This window comes from Hyperolius riggenbachi, chromosome 2 (genome assembly GCF_040937935.1).
Source record: "Hyperolius riggenbachi isolate aHypRig1 chromosome 2, aHypRig1.pri, whole genome shotgun sequence".
Taxonomy (NCBI): domain Eukaryota; kingdom Metazoa; phylum Chordata; class Amphibia; order Anura; family Hyperoliidae; genus Hyperolius; species Hyperolius riggenbachi.
In genome coordinates this window covers 140386584-140400127 of record NC_090647.1, presented here as the reverse complement: position 1 = coordinate 140400127, position 13544 = coordinate 140386584, and the positions used below count along the sequence as shown (strand labels likewise).

At 61.6% G+C, this 13544-nt stretch overlaps 18 non-coding genes and 49 pseudogenes across 18 annotated transcripts; all 67 read right to left on the bottom strand.

The window, feature by feature from the left end:
* Positions 1–40: 40 nt before the first annotated feature.
* LOC137551986 (5S ribosomal RNA) lies at positions 41–159 on the bottom strand (annotated as a pseudogene).
* An 83-nt stretch (positions 160–242) lies between these two features.
* Positions 243–361, bottom strand: LOC137551041 (5S ribosomal RNA). The gene has a single exon (XR_011026984.1). It is a non-coding gene; the product is annotated as a 5S ribosomal RNA (ribosomal RNA).
* An 83-nt stretch (positions 362–444) lies between these two features.
* LOC137550966 (5S ribosomal RNA) lies at positions 445–563 on the bottom strand (annotated as a pseudogene).
* An 83-nt stretch (positions 564–646) lies between these two features.
* Positions 647–765, bottom strand: LOC137548902 (5S ribosomal RNA; annotated as a pseudogene).
* An 83-nt stretch (positions 766–848) lies between these two features.
* LOC137551138 (5S ribosomal RNA) lies at positions 849–967 on the bottom strand (annotated as a pseudogene).
* Positions 968–1050: 83 nt separating this feature from the next.
* Positions 1051–1169, bottom strand: LOC137550018 (5S ribosomal RNA; annotated as a pseudogene).
* Positions 1170–1252: 83 nt separating this feature from the next.
* LOC137556823 (5S ribosomal RNA) lies at positions 1253–1371 on the bottom strand. Its single transcript, XR_011029461.1, has one exon. It is a non-coding gene; the product is annotated as a 5S ribosomal RNA (ribosomal RNA).
* An 83-nt stretch (positions 1372–1454) lies between these two features.
* LOC137558259 (5S ribosomal RNA) lies at positions 1455–1573 on the bottom strand (annotated as a pseudogene).
* An 83-nt stretch (positions 1574–1656) lies between these two features.
* LOC137549021 (5S ribosomal RNA) lies at positions 1657–1775 on the bottom strand (annotated as a pseudogene).
* An 83-nt stretch (positions 1776–1858) lies between these two features.
* Positions 1859–1977, bottom strand: LOC137551029 (5S ribosomal RNA). The gene has a single exon (XR_011026982.1). It is a non-coding gene; the product is annotated as a 5S ribosomal RNA (ribosomal RNA).
* Positions 1978–2060: 83 nt separating this feature from the next.
* Positions 2061–2179, bottom strand: LOC137547587 (5S ribosomal RNA; annotated as a pseudogene).
* An 83-nt stretch (positions 2180–2262) lies between these two features.
* Positions 2263–2381, bottom strand: LOC137552342 (5S ribosomal RNA; annotated as a pseudogene).
* An 83-nt stretch (positions 2382–2464) lies between these two features.
* On the bottom strand, positions 2465–2583 carry LOC137556624 (5S ribosomal RNA). The gene has a single exon (XR_011029266.1). It is a non-coding gene; the product is annotated as a 5S ribosomal RNA (ribosomal RNA).
* An 83-nt stretch (positions 2584–2666) lies between these two features.
* LOC137548711 (5S ribosomal RNA) lies at positions 2667–2785 on the bottom strand (annotated as a pseudogene).
* Positions 2786–2868: 83 nt separating this feature from the next.
* On the bottom strand, positions 2869–2987 carry LOC137549338 (5S ribosomal RNA; annotated as a pseudogene).
* An 83-nt stretch (positions 2988–3070) lies between these two features.
* LOC137550864 (5S ribosomal RNA) lies at positions 3071–3189 on the bottom strand (annotated as a pseudogene).
* An 83-nt stretch (positions 3190–3272) lies between these two features.
* Positions 3273–3391, bottom strand: LOC137557097 (5S ribosomal RNA; annotated as a pseudogene).
* Positions 3392–3474: 83 nt separating this feature from the next.
* LOC137559201 (5S ribosomal RNA) lies at positions 3475–3593 on the bottom strand (annotated as a pseudogene).
* An 83-nt stretch (positions 3594–3676) lies between these two features.
* Positions 3677–3795, bottom strand: LOC137551018 (5S ribosomal RNA). The gene has a single exon (XR_011026981.1). It is a non-coding gene; the product is annotated as a 5S ribosomal RNA (ribosomal RNA).
* Positions 3796–3890: 95 nt separating this feature from the next.
* On the bottom strand, positions 3891–4009 carry LOC137557773 (5S ribosomal RNA; annotated as a pseudogene).
* An 83-nt stretch (positions 4010–4092) lies between these two features.
* Positions 4093–4211, bottom strand: LOC137552341 (5S ribosomal RNA; annotated as a pseudogene).
* An 83-nt stretch (positions 4212–4294) lies between these two features.
* On the bottom strand, positions 4295–4413 carry LOC137556622 (5S ribosomal RNA). The gene has a single exon (XR_011029264.1). It is a non-coding gene; the product is annotated as a 5S ribosomal RNA (ribosomal RNA).
* An 83-nt stretch (positions 4414–4496) lies between these two features.
* Positions 4497–4615, bottom strand: LOC137548710 (5S ribosomal RNA; annotated as a pseudogene).
* An 83-nt stretch (positions 4616–4698) lies between these two features.
* On the bottom strand, positions 4699–4817 carry LOC137549337 (5S ribosomal RNA; annotated as a pseudogene).
* Positions 4818–4900: 83 nt separating this feature from the next.
* On the bottom strand, positions 4901–5019 carry LOC137548695 (5S ribosomal RNA; annotated as a pseudogene).
* Positions 5020–5102: 83 nt separating this feature from the next.
* LOC137551007 (5S ribosomal RNA) lies at positions 5103–5221 on the bottom strand. Its single transcript, XR_011026980.1, has one exon. It is a non-coding gene; the product is annotated as a 5S ribosomal RNA (ribosomal RNA).
* Positions 5222–5304: 83 nt separating this feature from the next.
* On the bottom strand, positions 5305–5423 carry LOC137559200 (5S ribosomal RNA; annotated as a pseudogene).
* An 83-nt stretch (positions 5424–5506) lies between these two features.
* Positions 5507–5625, bottom strand: LOC137550995 (5S ribosomal RNA). The gene has a single exon (XR_011026979.1). It is a non-coding gene; the product is annotated as a 5S ribosomal RNA (ribosomal RNA).
* A 95-nt stretch (positions 5626–5720) lies between these two features.
* Positions 5721–5839, bottom strand: LOC137558197 (5S ribosomal RNA; annotated as a pseudogene).
* Positions 5840–5922: 83 nt separating this feature from the next.
* Positions 5923–6041, bottom strand: LOC137550984 (5S ribosomal RNA). Its single transcript, XR_011026978.1, has one exon. It is a non-coding gene; the product is annotated as a 5S ribosomal RNA (ribosomal RNA).
* Positions 6042–6124: 83 nt separating this feature from the next.
* Positions 6125–6243, bottom strand: LOC137552391 (5S ribosomal RNA; annotated as a pseudogene).
* An 83-nt stretch (positions 6244–6326) lies between these two features.
* Positions 6327–6445, bottom strand: LOC137548694 (5S ribosomal RNA; annotated as a pseudogene).
* An 83-nt stretch (positions 6446–6528) lies between these two features.
* Positions 6529–6647, bottom strand: LOC137558142 (5S ribosomal RNA; annotated as a pseudogene).
* An 83-nt stretch (positions 6648–6730) lies between these two features.
* LOC137559199 (5S ribosomal RNA) lies at positions 6731–6849 on the bottom strand (annotated as a pseudogene).
* Positions 6850–6933: 84 nt separating this feature from the next.
* LOC137550973 (5S ribosomal RNA) lies at positions 6934–7052 on the bottom strand. Its single transcript, XR_011026977.1, has one exon. It is a non-coding gene; the product is annotated as a 5S ribosomal RNA (ribosomal RNA).
* Positions 7053–7147: 95 nt separating this feature from the next.
* LOC137558196 (5S ribosomal RNA) lies at positions 7148–7266 on the bottom strand (annotated as a pseudogene).
* Positions 7267–7349: 83 nt separating this feature from the next.
* LOC137550959 (5S ribosomal RNA) lies at positions 7350–7468 on the bottom strand. The gene has a single exon (XR_011026976.1). It is a non-coding gene; the product is annotated as a 5S ribosomal RNA (ribosomal RNA).
* An 83-nt stretch (positions 7469–7551) lies between these two features.
* LOC137559434 (5S ribosomal RNA) lies at positions 7552–7670 on the bottom strand (annotated as a pseudogene).
* An 83-nt stretch (positions 7671–7753) lies between these two features.
* LOC137552441 (5S ribosomal RNA) lies at positions 7754–7872 on the bottom strand (annotated as a pseudogene).
* Positions 7873–7955: 83 nt separating this feature from the next.
* On the bottom strand, positions 7956–8074 carry LOC137557772 (5S ribosomal RNA; annotated as a pseudogene).
* An 83-nt stretch (positions 8075–8157) lies between these two features.
* On the bottom strand, positions 8158–8276 carry LOC137550947 (5S ribosomal RNA). The gene has a single exon (XR_011026974.1). It is a non-coding gene; the product is annotated as a 5S ribosomal RNA (ribosomal RNA).
* Positions 8277–8359: 83 nt separating this feature from the next.
* Positions 8360–8478, bottom strand: LOC137557771 (5S ribosomal RNA; annotated as a pseudogene).
* An 83-nt stretch (positions 8479–8561) lies between these two features.
* Positions 8562–8680, bottom strand: LOC137549769 (5S ribosomal RNA; annotated as a pseudogene).
* Positions 8681–8763: 83 nt separating this feature from the next.
* On the bottom strand, positions 8764–8882 carry LOC137558496 (5S ribosomal RNA; annotated as a pseudogene).
* Positions 8883–8965: 83 nt separating this feature from the next.
* Positions 8966–9084, bottom strand: LOC137550936 (5S ribosomal RNA). The gene has a single exon (XR_011026973.1). It is a non-coding gene; the product is annotated as a 5S ribosomal RNA (ribosomal RNA).
* Positions 9085–9167: 83 nt separating this feature from the next.
* LOC137547646 (5S ribosomal RNA) lies at positions 9168–9286 on the bottom strand (annotated as a pseudogene).
* Positions 9287–9369: 83 nt separating this feature from the next.
* Positions 9370–9488, bottom strand: LOC137549221 (5S ribosomal RNA; annotated as a pseudogene).
* Positions 9489–9571: 83 nt separating this feature from the next.
* LOC137557600 (5S ribosomal RNA) lies at positions 9572–9690 on the bottom strand (annotated as a pseudogene).
* Positions 9691–9773: 83 nt separating this feature from the next.
* On the bottom strand, positions 9774–9892 carry LOC137556844 (5S ribosomal RNA). Its single transcript, XR_011029482.1, has one exon. It is a non-coding gene; the product is annotated as a 5S ribosomal RNA (ribosomal RNA).
* Positions 9893–9975: 83 nt separating this feature from the next.
* Positions 9976–10094, bottom strand: LOC137557846 (5S ribosomal RNA; annotated as a pseudogene).
* An 83-nt stretch (positions 10095–10177) lies between these two features.
* Positions 10178–10296, bottom strand: LOC137550925 (5S ribosomal RNA). The gene has a single exon (XR_011026972.1). It is a non-coding gene; the product is annotated as a 5S ribosomal RNA (ribosomal RNA).
* An 83-nt stretch (positions 10297–10379) lies between these two features.
* LOC137551650 (5S ribosomal RNA) lies at positions 10380–10498 on the bottom strand (annotated as a pseudogene).
* Positions 10499–10581: 83 nt separating this feature from the next.
* LOC137559198 (5S ribosomal RNA) lies at positions 10582–10700 on the bottom strand (annotated as a pseudogene).
* An 83-nt stretch (positions 10701–10783) lies between these two features.
* On the bottom strand, positions 10784–10902 carry LOC137558195 (5S ribosomal RNA; annotated as a pseudogene).
* Positions 10903–10985: 83 nt separating this feature from the next.
* LOC137547762 (5S ribosomal RNA) lies at positions 10986–11104 on the bottom strand (annotated as a pseudogene).
* An 83-nt stretch (positions 11105–11187) lies between these two features.
* On the bottom strand, positions 11188–11306 carry LOC137549315 (5S ribosomal RNA; annotated as a pseudogene).
* Positions 11307–11389: 83 nt separating this feature from the next.
* On the bottom strand, positions 11390–11508 carry LOC137551708 (5S ribosomal RNA; annotated as a pseudogene).
* Positions 11509–11591: 83 nt separating this feature from the next.
* On the bottom strand, positions 11592–11710 carry LOC137550913 (5S ribosomal RNA). The gene has a single exon (XR_011026971.1). It is a non-coding gene; the product is annotated as a 5S ribosomal RNA (ribosomal RNA).
* An 83-nt stretch (positions 11711–11793) lies between these two features.
* LOC137556593 (5S ribosomal RNA) lies at positions 11794–11912 on the bottom strand. The gene has a single exon (XR_011029236.1). It is a non-coding gene; the product is annotated as a 5S ribosomal RNA (ribosomal RNA).
* An 83-nt stretch (positions 11913–11995) lies between these two features.
* LOC137549477 (5S ribosomal RNA) lies at positions 11996–12114 on the bottom strand (annotated as a pseudogene).
* An 83-nt stretch (positions 12115–12197) lies between these two features.
* LOC137548551 (5S ribosomal RNA) lies at positions 12198–12316 on the bottom strand (annotated as a pseudogene).
* Positions 12317–12400: 84 nt separating this feature from the next.
* LOC137557535 (5S ribosomal RNA) lies at positions 12401–12519 on the bottom strand (annotated as a pseudogene).
* Positions 12520–12602: 83 nt separating this feature from the next.
* On the bottom strand, positions 12603–12721 carry LOC137549476 (5S ribosomal RNA; annotated as a pseudogene).
* Positions 12722–12804: 83 nt separating this feature from the next.
* Positions 12805–12923, bottom strand: LOC137557256 (5S ribosomal RNA; annotated as a pseudogene).
* Positions 12924–13006: 83 nt separating this feature from the next.
* Positions 13007–13125, bottom strand: LOC137550902 (5S ribosomal RNA). The gene has a single exon (XR_011026970.1). It is a non-coding gene; the product is annotated as a 5S ribosomal RNA (ribosomal RNA).
* An 83-nt stretch (positions 13126–13208) lies between these two features.
* On the bottom strand, positions 13209–13327 carry LOC137547710 (5S ribosomal RNA; annotated as a pseudogene).
* Positions 13328–13410: 83 nt separating this feature from the next.
* Positions 13411–13529, bottom strand: LOC137549860 (5S ribosomal RNA; annotated as a pseudogene).
* Positions 13530–13544: the final 15 nt, after the last annotated feature.

The window sequence follows — 13544 nt, the reverse complement described above, 5'->3', positions numbered from 1 at the left end:
CACGCGTGCTCATAGCCATTGGGTCTCAAACCCAAATAAACGCCTGCAGCACCTGGGGTTCACAGCCGGTCTCCCATGCAGCTACTAACCAGGCCTGAAGCCACTTAGCTTCCGCGATCTGACGAGAGCAGGCGCTTTCGGCTTAGTGTGGCCGAAGGCAACCTCCAGAGCGCCGTTCCGGCGCCTTGAAGGTGAGGCTTCCCACGCGTGCTCATAGCCATTGGGCCTCAAACCCAAAAAAACGCCTGCAGCACCTGGGGTTCACAGCCGGTCTCCCATGCAGCTACTAACCAGGCCTGAAGCCGCTTAGCTTCCGCGATCTGACGAGAGCGGGCGCTTTCGGCTTAGTGTGGCCGCAGGCAACCTCCAGGGCGCCGTTCCGGCGCCTTGAAGGTGAGGCTTCCCACGCGTGCTCATAGCCATTGGGCCTCAAACCCAAAAAAACGCCTGCCGCACCTGGGGTTCACAGCCGGTCTCCCATGCAGCTACTAACCAGGCCTGAAGCCGCTTAGCTTCCGCGATCTGACGAGAGTGGGCGCTTTCGGCTTAGTGTGGCCGCAGGCAACCTCCAGGGCGCCGTTCCGGCGCCTTGAAGGTGAGGCTTCCCACGCGTGCTCATAGCCATTGGGCCTCAAACCCAAAAAAACGCCTGCAGCACCTGGGGTTCACAGCCGGTCTCCCATGCAGCTACTAACCAGGCCTGAAGCCGCTTAGCTTCCGCAATCTGACGAGAGCGGGCGCTTTCGGCTTAGTGCGGCCGCAGGCAACCTCCAGGGTGCCGTTCCGGCGCCTTGAAGGTGAGGCTTCCCACGCGTGCTCATAGCCATTGGGCCTCAAACCCAAAACAACGCCTGCAGCACCTGGGGTTCACAGCCAGTCTCCCATGCAGCTACTAACCAGGCCTGAAGCCGCTTAGCTTCCACGATCTGACGAGTGCGGGCGCTTTCGGCTTAGTGTGGCCGCAGGCAACCTCCAAGGCGCCGTTCCGGCGCCTTGAAGGTGAGGCTTCCCACGCGTGCTCATAGCCATTGGGCCTCAAACCCAAAAAAACGCCTGCAGCACCTGGGGTTCACAGCCGGTCTCCCATGCAGCTACTAACCAGGCCTGAAGCCGCTTAGCTTCTGCGATCTGACAAGAGCGGGCGCTTTCGGCTTAGTGTGGCCGCAGGCAACCTCCAGGGCGCCGTTGCGGCGCCTTGAAGGTGAGGCTTCCCACGCGTGCTCATAGCCATTGGGCCTCAAACCCAAAACAACGCCTGCAGCACCTGGGGTTCACAGCCGGTCTCCCATGCAGCTACTAACCAGGCCTGAAGCCGCTTAGCTTCCGCGATCTGACGAGTGCGGGTGCTTTCGGCTTAGTGTGGCCGCAGGCAACCTCCAAGGCGCCGTTGCGGCGCCTTGAAGGTGAGGCTTCCCACGCGTGCTCATAGCCATTGGGCCTCAAACCCAAAAAAACGCCAGCAGCACCTGGGGTTCACAGCCGGTCTCCCATGCAGCTACTAACCAGGCCTGAAGCCGCTTAGCTTCCGCGATCTGACGAGAGCGGGCGCTTTCGGCTTAGTGTGGCCGCAGGCAACCTCCAGGGCGCCGTTCCGGCGCCTTGAAGGTGAGGCTTCCCACGCGTGCTCATAGCCATTGGGCCTCAAACCCAAAAAAACGCCTGCAGCACCTGGGGTTCAAAGCCGGTCTCCCATGCAGCTACTAACCAGGCCTGAAGCTGCTTAGCTTCCGCGATCTGACGAGAGCGGGCGCTTTCGGCTTAGTGTGGCCGCAGGCAACCTCCAGTGCGCCGTTCCGGCGCCTTGAAGGTGAGGCTTCCCACGCGTGCTCATAGCCATTGGGTCTCAAACCCAAAAAAACGCCTGCAGCACCTGGGGTTCACAGCCGGTCTCCCATGCAGCTACTAACCAGGCCTGAAGCCGCTTAGCTTCCGCGATCTGACGAGAGCGGGCGCTTTCGGCTTAGTGTGGCCGCAGGCAACCTCCAGGGCGCCGTTCCGGCGCCTTGAAGGTGAGGCTTCCCACGCGTGCTCATAGCCATTGGGCCTCAAACCCAAAAAAACACCTGCAGCACCTGGGGTTCACAGCCGGTCTCCCATGCAGCTACTAACCAGGCCTGAAGCCGCTTAGCTTCCGCGATCTGACGAGAGCAGGCGCTTTCGGCTTAGTGTGGCCGCAGGCAATCTCCATGGCGCCGTTCCGGCGCCTTGAAGGTGAGGCTTCCCACGCGTGCTCATAGCCATTGGGCCTCAAACCCAAAAAAACACCAGCAGCACCTGGGGTTCACAGCCGGTCTCCCATGCAGCTACTAACCAGGCCTGAAGCTGCTTAGCTTCCGCGATCTGACGAGAGCGGGCGCTTTCGGCTTAGTGTAGCCACAGGCAACCACCAAAGCGCCGTTCCGGCGCCTTGAAGGTGAGGCTTCCCACGCGTGCTCATAGCCATTGGGCCTCAAACCCAAAAAAATGCCTGCAGCACCTGGGGTTCACAGCCGGTCTCCCATGCAACTACTAACCAGGCCTGAAGCCGCTTAGCTTTCGCGATCTGACGAGAGCGGGCGCTTTCGGCTTAGTGTGGCCGCAGGCAACCTCCAGGGCGCCGTTCCGGCGCCTTGAAGGTGAGGCTTCCCACGCGTGCTCATAGCCATTGGGTCTCAAACCCAAAAAAACGCCTGCAGCACCTGGGGTTCACAGCCGGTCTCCCATGCAGCTACTAACCAGGCCTGAAGCCGCTTAGCTTCCACGATCTGACGAGAGCGGGCGCTTTCGGCTTAGTGTGGCCGCAGGTAACCTCCAGGGCGCCGTTCGGGCGCCTTGAAGGTGAGGCTTCCCATGCGTGCTCATAGCCATTGGGCCTCAAACCCAAAAAAACGCCTGCAGCACCTGGGGTTCACAGCCGGTCTCCCATGCAGCTACTAACCAGGCCTGAAGCCGCTTAGCTTCCGCAATCTGACGAGAGCGGGCGCTTTTGGCTTAGTGTGGCCGCAGGCAACCTGCAGGGCGCCGTTCCGGCGCCTTGAAGGTGAGGCTTCCCACGCGTGCTCATAGCCACTGGGCCTCAAACCCAAAAAAACGCCTGCAGCACCTGGGGTTCACAGCCGGTCTCCCATGCAGCTACTAACCAGGCCTGCAGCCGCTTAGCCTCCGCGATCTGACGAGAGCGGGCGCTTTCGGCTTAATGTGGCCGCAGGCAACCTCCAATGCGCCGTTCCGGCGCCTTGAAGGTGAGGCTTCTCACGCGTGCTCATAGCCATTGGGCCTCAAACCCAAAAAAACGCCTGCAGCACCTGGGGTTCACAGCCGGTCTCCCATGCAGCTACTAACCAGGCCTGAAGCCGCTTAGCTTCCGCGATCTGACGAGAGCGGGCGCTTTCAGCTTAGTGTGGCCGCAGGCAACCTCCAGGGCGCCGTTCCGGCGCCTTGAAGGTGAGGCTTCCCACGCGTGCTCATAGCCATTGGGCCTCAAACCCAAAAAAACGCCTGCCGCACCTGGGGTTCACAGCCGGTCTCCCATGCAGCTACTAACCAGGCCTGAAGCCGCTTAGCTTCCGCGATCTGACGAGAGCGGGCGCTTTCGGCTTAGTGTGGCCGCAGGCAACCTCCAAGGCGCCCTTCCGGCGCCTTGAAGGTGAGGCTTCCCACGCGTGCTCATAGCCATTGGGCCTCAAACCCAAAAAAACGCCTGCAGCACCTGGGGTTCACAGCCGGTCTCCCATGCAGCTACTAACCAGGCCTGAAGCCGCTTAGCTTCCGCGATCTGACGAGAGCGGGCGCTTTCGGCTTAGTGTGGCCGCAGGCAACCTCCAGGGCGCCGTTCCGGCGCCTTGAAGGTGAGGCTTCCCACGCGGCTTCCCACGCGTGCTCATAGCCATTGGGTCTCAAACCCAAAAAAACGCCTGCAGCACCTGGGGTTCACAGCCGGTCTCCCATGCAGCTACTAACCAGGCCTGAAGCCGCTTAGCTTCCGCGATCTGACGAGAGCAGGCGCTTTCGGCTTAGTGTGGCCGCAGGCAATCTCCATGGCGCCGTTCCGGCGCCTTGAAGGTGAGGCTTCCCACGCGTGCTCATAGCCATTGGGCCTCAAACCCAAAAAAACACCAGCAGCACCTGGGGTTCACAGCCGGTCTCCCATGCAGCTACTAACCAGGCCTGAAGCTGCTTAGCTTCCGCGATCTGACGAGAGCGGGCGCTTTCGGCTTAGTGTAGCCACAGGCAACCACCAAAGCGCCGTTCCGGCGCCTTGAAGGTGAGGCTTCCCACGCGTGCTCATAGCCATTGGGCCTCAAACCCAAAAAAATGCCTGCAGCACCTGGGGTTCACAGCCGGTCTCCCATGCAACTACTAACCAGGCCTGAAGCCGCTTAGCTTTCGCGATCTGACGAGAGCGGGCGCTTTCGGCTTAGTGTGGCCGCAGGCAACCTCCAGGGCGCCGTTCCGGCGCCTTGAAGGTGAGGCTTCCCACGCGTGCTCATAGCCATTGGGTCTCAAACCCAAAAAAACGCCTGCAGCACCTGGGGTTCACAGCCGGTCTCCCATGCAGCTACTAACCAGGCCTGAAGCCGCTTAGCTTCCACGATCTGACGAGAGCGGGCGCTTTCGGCTTAGTGTGGCCGCAGGTAACCTCCAGGGCGCCGTTCGGGCGCCTTGAAGGTGAGGCTTCCCATGCGTGCTCATAGCCATTGGGCCTCAAACCCAAAAAAACGCCTGCAGCACCTGGGGTTCACAGCCGGTCTCCCATGCAGCTACTAACCAGGCCTGAAGCCGCTTAGCTTCCGCAATCTGACGAGAGCGGGCGCTTTTGGCTTAGTGTGGCCGCAGGCAACCTGCAGGGCGCCGTTCCGGCGCCTTGAAGGTGAGGCTTCCCACGCGTGCTCATAGCCACTGGGCCTCAAACCCAAAAAAACGCCTGCAGCACCTGGGGTTCACAGCCGGTCTCCCATGCAGCTACTAACCAGGCCTGCAGCCGCTTAGCCTCCGCGATCTGACGAGAGCGGGCGCTTTCGGCTTAGTGTGGCCGCAGGCAACCTCCAAAGCGCCGTTCCGGCGCCTTGAAGGTGAGGCTTCTCACGCGTGCTCATAGCCATTGGGCCTCAAACCCAAAAAAACGCCTGCAGCACCTGGGGTTCACAGCCGGTCTCCCATGCAGCTACTAACCAGGCCTGAAGCCGCTTAGCTTCCGCGATCTGACGAGAGCGGGCGCTTTCGGCTTAGTGTGGCCGCAGGCAACCTCCAGGGCGCCGTTCCGGCGCCTTGAAGGTGAGGCTTCCCACGCGTGCTCATAGCCATTGGGCCTCAAACCCAAAAAAACGCCTGCCGCACCTGGGGTTCACAGCCGGTCTCCCATGCAGCTACTAACCAGGCCTGAAGCCGCTTAGCTTCCGCGATCTGACGAGAGCGGGCGCTTTCGGCTTAGTGTGGCCGCAGGCAACCTCTAAGGCGCCCTTCCGGCGCCTTGAAGGTGAGGCTTCCCACGCGTGCTCATAGCCATTGGGCCTCAAACCCAAAAAAACGCCTGCAGCACCTGGGGTTCACAGCCGGTCTCCCATGCAGCTACTAACCAGGCCTGAAGCCGCTTAGCTTCCGCGATCTGACGAGAGCGGGCGCTTTCGGCTTAGTGTGGCCGCAGGCAACCTCCAGGGCGCCGTTCCGGCGCCTTGAAGGTGAGGCTTCCCACGCGGCTTCCCACGCGTGCTCATAGCCATTGGGTCTCAAACCCAAAAAAACGCCTGCAGCACCTGGGGTTCACAGCCGGTCTCCCATGCAGCTACTAACCAGGCCTGAAGCCACTTAGCTTCCGCGATCTGACGAGAGCGGGAGCTTTCGGCTTAGTGTGGCCGCAGGCAACATCCAGGTCGCCGTTCCGGCGCCTTGAAGGTGAGGCTTCCCACGCGTGCTCATAGCCATTGGGCCTCAAACCCAAAAAAACGCCTGCAGCACCTGGGGTTCACAGCCGGTCTCCCATGCAGCTACTAACCAGGCCTGAAGCCGCTTAGCTTCCGCGATCTGACGAGAGCGGGCGCTTTCGGCTTAGTGTGGCCGCAGGCAACCTCCAGGGCGCCGTTCGGGCGCCTTGAAGGTGAGGCTTCCCATGCGTGCTCATAGCCATTGGGCCTCAAACCCAAAAAAACGCCTGCAGCACCTGGGGTTCACAGCCGGTCTCCCATGCAGCTACTAACCAGGCCTGAAGCCGCTTAGCTTCCGCAATCTGACTAGAGCGGGCGCTTTTGGCTTAGTGTGGCCGCAGGCAACCTGCAGGGCGCCGTTCCGGCGCCTTGAAGGTGAGGCTTCCCACGCGTGCTCATAGCCACTGGGCCTCAAACCCAAAAAAACGCCTGCAGCACCTGGGGTTCACAGCCGGTCTCCCATGCAGCTACTAACCAGGCCTGCAGCCGCTTAGCCTCCGCGATCTGACGAGAGCGGGCGCTTTCGGCTTAGTGTGGCCGCAGGCAACCTCCAAAGCGCCGTTCCGGCGCCTTGAAGGTGAGGCTTCTCACGCGTGCTCATAGCCATTGGGCCTCAAACCCAAAAAAACGCCTGCAGCACCTGGGGTTCACAGCCGGTCTCCCATGCAGCTACTAACCAGGCCTGAAGCCGCTTAGCTTCCGCGATCTGACGAGAGCGGGCGCTTTCGGCTTAGTGTGGCCGCAGGTAACCTCCAGGGCGCCGTTCCGGCGCCTTGAAGGTGAGGCTTCCCACGCGTGCTCATAGCCATTGGGCCTCAAACCCAAAAAAACGCCTGCCGCACCTGGGGTTCACAGCCGGTCTCCCATGCAGCTACTAACCAGGCCTGAAGCCGCTTAGCTTCCGCGATCTGACGAGAGCGGGCGCTTTCGGCTTAGTGTGGCCGCAGGCAACCTCCAAGGCGCCCTTCCGGCGCCTTGAAGGTGAGGCTTCCCACGCGTGCTCATAGCCATTGGGCCTCAAACCCAAAAAAAACGCCTGCAGCACCTGGGGTTCACAGCCGGTCTCCCATGCAGCTACTAACCAGGCCTGAAGCCGCTTAGCTTCCGCGATCTGACGAGAGCGGGCGCTTTCGGCTTAGTGTGGCCGCAGGCAACCTCCAGGGCGCCGTTCCGGCGCCTTGAAGGTGAGGCTTCCCACGCGGCTTCCCACGCGTGCTCATAGCCATTGGGTCTCAAACCCAAAAAAACGCCTGCAGCACCTGGGGTTCACAGCCGGTCTCCCATGCAGCTACTAACCAGGCCTGAAGCCACTTAGCTTCCGCGATCTGACGAGAGCGGGAGCTTTCGGCTTAGTGTGGCCGCAGGCAACATCCAGGTCGCCGTTCCGGCGCCTTGAAGGTGAGGCTTCCCACGCGTGCTCATAGCCATTGGGCCTCAAACCCAAAAAAACGCCTGCAGCACCTGGGGTTCACAGCCGGTCTCCCATGCAGCTACTAACCAGGCCTGAAGCCGCTTAGCTTCCGCGATCTGACGAGAGCGGGCGCTTTCGGCTTAGTGTGGCCGCAGGCAACCTCCAGGGCGCCGTTCCGGCGCCTTGAAGGTGAGGCTTCCCACGCGTGCTCATAGCCATTGGGTCTCAAACCCAAAAAAACGCCTGCAGCACCTGGGGTTCACAGCCGGTCTCCCATGCAGCTACTAACCAGGCCTGAAGCCGCTTAGCTTCCGCGATCTGACGAGAGCGGGCGCTTTCGGCTTAGTGTGCCCGCAGGCAACCTCCAGGGCGCCGTTCCGGCGCCTTGAAGGTGAGGTTTCCCACGCGTGCTCATAGCCATTGGGCCTCAAACCCAAAAAAACACCTGCCGCACCTGGGGTTCACAGCCAATCTCCCATGCAGCTACTAACCAGGCCTGAAGCCGCTTAGCTTCCGCGATCTGACGAGAGCGGGCGCTTTCGGCTTAGTGTGGCCGCAGGCAATCTCCAAGGCGCCGTTCCGGCGCCTTGAAGGTGAGGCTTCCCACGCGTGCTCATAGCCATTGGGCCTCAAACCCAAAACAACGCCTGCAGCACCTGGGGTTCACAGCCGGTCTCCCATGCAGCTACTAACCAGGCCTGAAGCCGCTTAGCTTCCGCGATCTGACGAGAGCAGGCGCTTTCGGCTTAGTGTGGCCGCAGGCAACCTCCAGGGCGCCGTTCCGGCGCCTTGAAGGTGAGGCTTCCCACGCGTGCTCATAGCCATTGGGCCTCAAACCCAAAACAACGCCTGCAGCACCTGGGGTTCACAGCCGGTCTCCCATGCAGCTACTAACCAGGCCTGAAGCCGCTTAGCTTCCGCGATCTGACGAGAGCGGGCGCTTTCGGCTTAGTGTGGCCGCAGGCAACCTCCAGGGCGCCGTTCCGGCGCCTTGAAGGTGAGGCTTCCCACGCGTGCTCATAGCCATTGGGCCTCAAACCCAAAAAAACGCCTGCAGCACCTGGGGTTCACAGCCGGTCTCCCATGCAGCTACTAACCAGGCCTGAAGCCGCTTAGCTTCCGCGATCTGACGAGAGCAGGCGCTTTCGGCTTAGTGTGGCCGCAGGCAACCTCCAGGGCGCCGTTCCGGCGCCTTGAAGGTGAGGCTTCCCACGCGTGCTCATAGCCATTGGGCCTCAAACCCAAAAAAACGCCTGCAGCACCTGGGGTTCACAGCCGGTCTCCCATGCAGCTACTAACCAGGCCTGACGCCGCTTAGCTTCCGCGATCTGACGAGAGCGGGCGCTTTTGGCTTAGTGTGGCCGCAGGCAACCTCCAGGGCGCCGTTCCGGCGCCTTGAAGGTGAGGCTTCCCACGCGTGCTCATAGCCATTGGGCCTCAAACCCAAAAAAATGCCTGCCGCACCTGGGGTTCACAGCCGGTCTCCCATGCAGCTACTAACCAGGCCTGAAGCCGCTTAGCTTCCGCGATCTGACGAGAGCGGGCGCTTTCGGCTTAGTGTGGCCGCAGGCAACCTCCAAGGCGCCCTTCCGGCGCCTTGAAGGTGAGGCTTCCCACGCGTGCTCATAGCCATTGGGCCTCAAACCCAAAAAAACGCCTGCAGCACCTGGGGTTCACAGCCGGTCTCCCATGCAGCTACTAACCAGGCCTGAAGCCGCTTAGCTTCCGCGATCTGACGAGAGCGGGCGCTTTCGGCTTAGTGTGGCCGCAGGCAACCTCCAGGGCGCCGTTCCGGTGCCTTGAAGGTGAGGCTTCCGACGCGTGCTCATAGCCATTGGGTCTCAAACCCAAAAAAACGCCTGCAGCACCTGGGGTTCACAGCCGGTCTCCCATGCAGCTACTAACCAGGCCTGAAGCCGCTTAGCTTCCGCGATCTGACGAGAGCGGGCGCTTTCGGCGTAGTGTGGCCGCAGGCAACCTCCAGGGCGCCGTTCCGGCGCCTTGAAGGTGAGGTTTCCCACGCGTGCTCATAGCCATTGGGCCTCAAACCCAAAAAAACGCCTGCCGCACCTGGGGTTCACAGCCAGTCTCCCATGCAGCTACTAACCAGGCCTGAAGCCGCTTAGCTTCCGCGATCTGACGAGAGCGGGCGCTTTCGGCTTAGTGTGGCCGCAGGCAACCTCCAAGGCGCCGTTCCGGCGCCTTGAAGGTGAGGCTTCCCACGTGTGCTCATAGCCATTGGGCCTCAAACCCAAAACAACGCCTGCAGCACCTGGGGTTCACAGCCGGTCTCCCATGCAGCTACTAACCAAGCCTGAAGCCGCTTAGCTTCCGCGATCTGACGAGAGCGGGCGCTTTCGGCTTAGTGTGGCCGCAGGCAACCTCCAGGGCGCCGTTCCGGCGCCTTGAAGGTGAGGCTTCCCACGCGTGCTCATAGCCATTGGGCCTCAAACCCAAAAAAACGCCTGCAGCACCTGGGGTTCACAGCCGATCTCCCATGCAGCTACTAACCAGGCCTGAAGCCGCTTAGCTTCCGCGATCTGACGAGAGCGGGTGCTTTCGGCTTAGTGTGGCCGCAGGCAACCTCCAAGGCGCCGTTCCGGCGCCTTGAAGGTGAGGCTTCCCACGCGTGCTCATAGCCATTGGGCCTCAAACCCAAAACAACGCCTGCAGCACCTGGGGTTCACAGCCGGTCTCCCATGCAGCTACTAACCAGGCCTGAAGCCGCTTAGCTTCCGCGATCTGACGAGAGCGGGCGCTTTCGGCTTAGTGTGGCCGCAGGAAACCTCCAGGGCGCCGTTCTGGCGCCTTGAAGGTGAGGCTTCCCACGCGTGCTCATAGCCATTGGGCCTCAAACCCAAAAAAACGCCTGCAGCACCTGGGGTTCACAGCCGGTCTCCCATGCAGCTACTAACCAGGCCTGAAGCCGCTTAGCTTCCGCGATCTGACGAGAGCGGGCGCTTTCGGCTTAGTGTGGCCGCAGGCAACCTCCAGGGCGCCGTTCCGGCGCCTTGAAGGTGAGGCTTCCCACGCGTGCTCATAGCCATTGGGCCTCAAACCCAAAACAACGCCTGCAGCACCTGGGGTTCACAGCCGGTCTCCCATGCAGCTACGAACCAGGCCTGAAGCCGCTTAGTTTCCGCGATCTGACGAGTGCGGGCGCTTTCGGCTTAGTGTGGCCGCAGGCAACCTCCAAGGCGCCGTTCCGGCGCCTTGAAGGTGAGGTTTCCCACGCGTGCTCATAGCCATTGGGCCTCAAACCCAAAAAAACGCCTGCCGCACCTGGGGTTCACAGCCGGTCTCCCATGCAGCTACTAACCAGGCCTGAAGCCGCTTAGCTTCCGCGATCTGACGAGAGCGGGCGCTTTCGGCTTAGTGTGGCCGCAGGCAACCTCCAAGGCGCCGTTCCGGCGCCTTGAAGGTGAGGCTTCCCACGCGTGCTCATAGCCATTGGGCCTCAAACCCAAAACAACGCCTGCAGCACCTGGGGTTCACAGCCGGTCTCCCATGCAGCTACTAACCAGGCCTGAAGCCACTTAGCTTCCGCGATCTGACGAGAGCGGGAGCTTTCGGCTTAGTGTGGCCGCAGGCAACATCCAGGTCGCCGTTCTGGCGCCTTGAAGGTGAGGATTCCCACGCGTGCTCATAGCCATTGGGCCTCAAACCCAAAAAAACGCCTGCAGCACCTGGGGTTCACAGCCGGTCTCCCATGCAGCTACTAACCAGGCCTGAAGCCGCTTAGCTTCCGCGATCTGACTAGAGCGGGCGCTTTCGGCTTAGTGTGGCCGCAGGCAACCTCCAGGGCGCCGTTCCGGCGCCTTGAAGGTGAGGCTTCCCACGCGTGCTCATAGCCATTGGGTCTCAAACCCAAAAAAACGCCTACAGCACCTGGGGTTCACAGCCGGTCTCCCATGCAGCTACTAACCAGGCCTGAAGCCGCTTAGCTTCCGCGATCTGACAAGAGCGGGCGCTTTCGGCTTAGTGTGGCCGCAGGCAACCTCCAGGGCGCCGTTCCGGCGCCTTGAAGGTGAGGTTTCCCACGCGTGCTCATAGCCATTGGGCCTCAAACCCAAAAAAACGCCTGCCGCACCTGGGATTCACAGCCAGTCTCCCATGCAGCTACTAACCAGGCCTGAAGCCGCTTAGTTTCCGCGATCTGACGAGAGCGGGCGCTTTCGGCTTAGTGTGGCCGCAGGCAACCTCCAAGGCGCCGTTCCGGCGCCTTGAAGGTGAGGCTTCCCACGCGTGCTCATAGCTATTGGGCCTCAAACCCAAAACAACGCCTGCAGCACCTGGGGTTCACAGCCGGTCTCCCATGCAGCTACTAACCAGGCCTGAAGCCGCTTAGCTTCCGCGATCTGACGAGAGCGGGCGCTTTCGGCTTAGTGTGGCCGCAGGCAACCTCCAGGGCGCCGTTCCGGCGCCTTGAAGGTGAGGCTTCCCACGCGTGCTCATAGCCATTGGGCCTCAAACCCAAAAAAACTCCTGCAGCACCTGGGGTTCACAGCCGGTCTCCCATGCAGCTACTAACCAGGCCTGAAGCCGCTTAGCTTCCGCGATCTGACGAGAGCGGGCGCTTTCGGCTTAGTGTGGCCGCAGGAAACCTCCAGGGCGCCGTTCCGGCGCCTTGAAGGTGAGGCTTCCCACGCGTGCTCATAGCCATTGGGCCTCAAACCCAAAACAACGCCTGCAGCACCTGGGGTTCACAGCCGGTCTCCCATGCAGCTACTAACCAGGCCTGAAGCCGCTTAGTTTCCGCGATCTGACGAGTGCGGGCGCTTTCGGCTTAGTGTGGCCGCAGGCAACCTCCAAGGCGCCGTTCCGGCGCCTTGAAGGTGAGGTTTCCCACGCGTGCTCATAGCCATTGGGCCTCAAACCCAAAAAAACACCTGCCGCACCTGGGGTTCACAGCCGGTCTCCCATGCAGCTACTAACCAGGCCTGAAGCCGCTTAGCTTCCGCGATCTGACGAGAGCGGGCGCTTTCGGCTTAGTGTGGCCGCAGGCAACCTCCAAGGCGCCGTTCCGGCGCCTTGAAGGTGAGGCTTCCCACGCGTGCTCATAGCCATTGGGCCTCAAACCCAAAAAAAACGCCTGCAGCACCTGGGGTTCACAGCCGGTCTCCCATGCAGCTACTAACCAGGCCTGAAGCCGCTTAGCTTCCGCGATCTGACGAGAGCGGGCACTTTCGGCTTAGTGTGGCCGCAGGCAACCTCCAGGGCGCCGTTCCGGCGCCTTGAAGGTGAGGCTTCCCACGCGTGCTCATAGCCATTGGGCCTCAAACCCAAAACAACGCCTGCAGCACCTGGGGTTCACAGCCGGTCTCCCATGCAGCTACTAACCAGGCCTGAAGCCGCTTAGTTTCCGCGATCTGACGAGTGCGGGCGCTTTCGGCTTAGTGTGGCCGCAGGCAACCTCCAAGGCGCCGTTCCGGCGCCTTGAAGGTGAGGCTTCCCATGCGTGCTCATAGCCATTGGGCCTCAAACCCAAAAAAACACCTGCAGCACCTGGGGTTCACAGCCGGTCTCCCATGCAGCTACTAACCAGGCCTGAAGCCGCTTAGCTTCCGCGATCTGACGAGAGCGGGCGCTTTCGGCTTAGTGTGGCCGCAGGCAACCCCCAGGGCGCCGTTCCGGCGCCTTGAAGGTGAGGCTTCCCACGCGTGCTCATAGCCATTGGGCCTCAAACCCAAAACAACGCCTGCAGCACCTGGGGTTCACAGCCGGTCTCCCATGCAGCTACTAACCAGGCCTGAAGCCGCTTAGCTTCCGCGATCTGACGAGAGCGGGCGCTTTCGGCTTAGTGTGGCCGCAGGCAACCTCCAGGGCGCCGTTCCGGCGCCTTGAAGGTGAGGCTTCCCACGCGTGCTCATAGCCATTGGGTCTCAAACCCAAAAAAACACCTGCAGCACCTGGGGTTCACAGCCGGTCTCCCATGCAGCTACTAACCAGGCCTGAAGCCACTTAGCTTCCGCGATCTGACGAGAGCGGGCGCTTTCGGCTTAGTGTGGCCGCAGGCAACCTCCAGGGCGCCGTTCCGGCGCCTTGAAGGTGAGGCTTCCCACGCGTGCTCATAGCCATTGGGCCTCAAACCCAAAAAACCACCTGCAGCACCTGGGGTTCACAGCCAGTCTCCCATGCAGCTACTAACCAGGCCTGAAGCCACTTAGCTTCCGCGATCAGACGAGAGCGGGCGCTTTCGGCTTAGTGTGGCCGCAGGCAACCTCCAGGGCCCT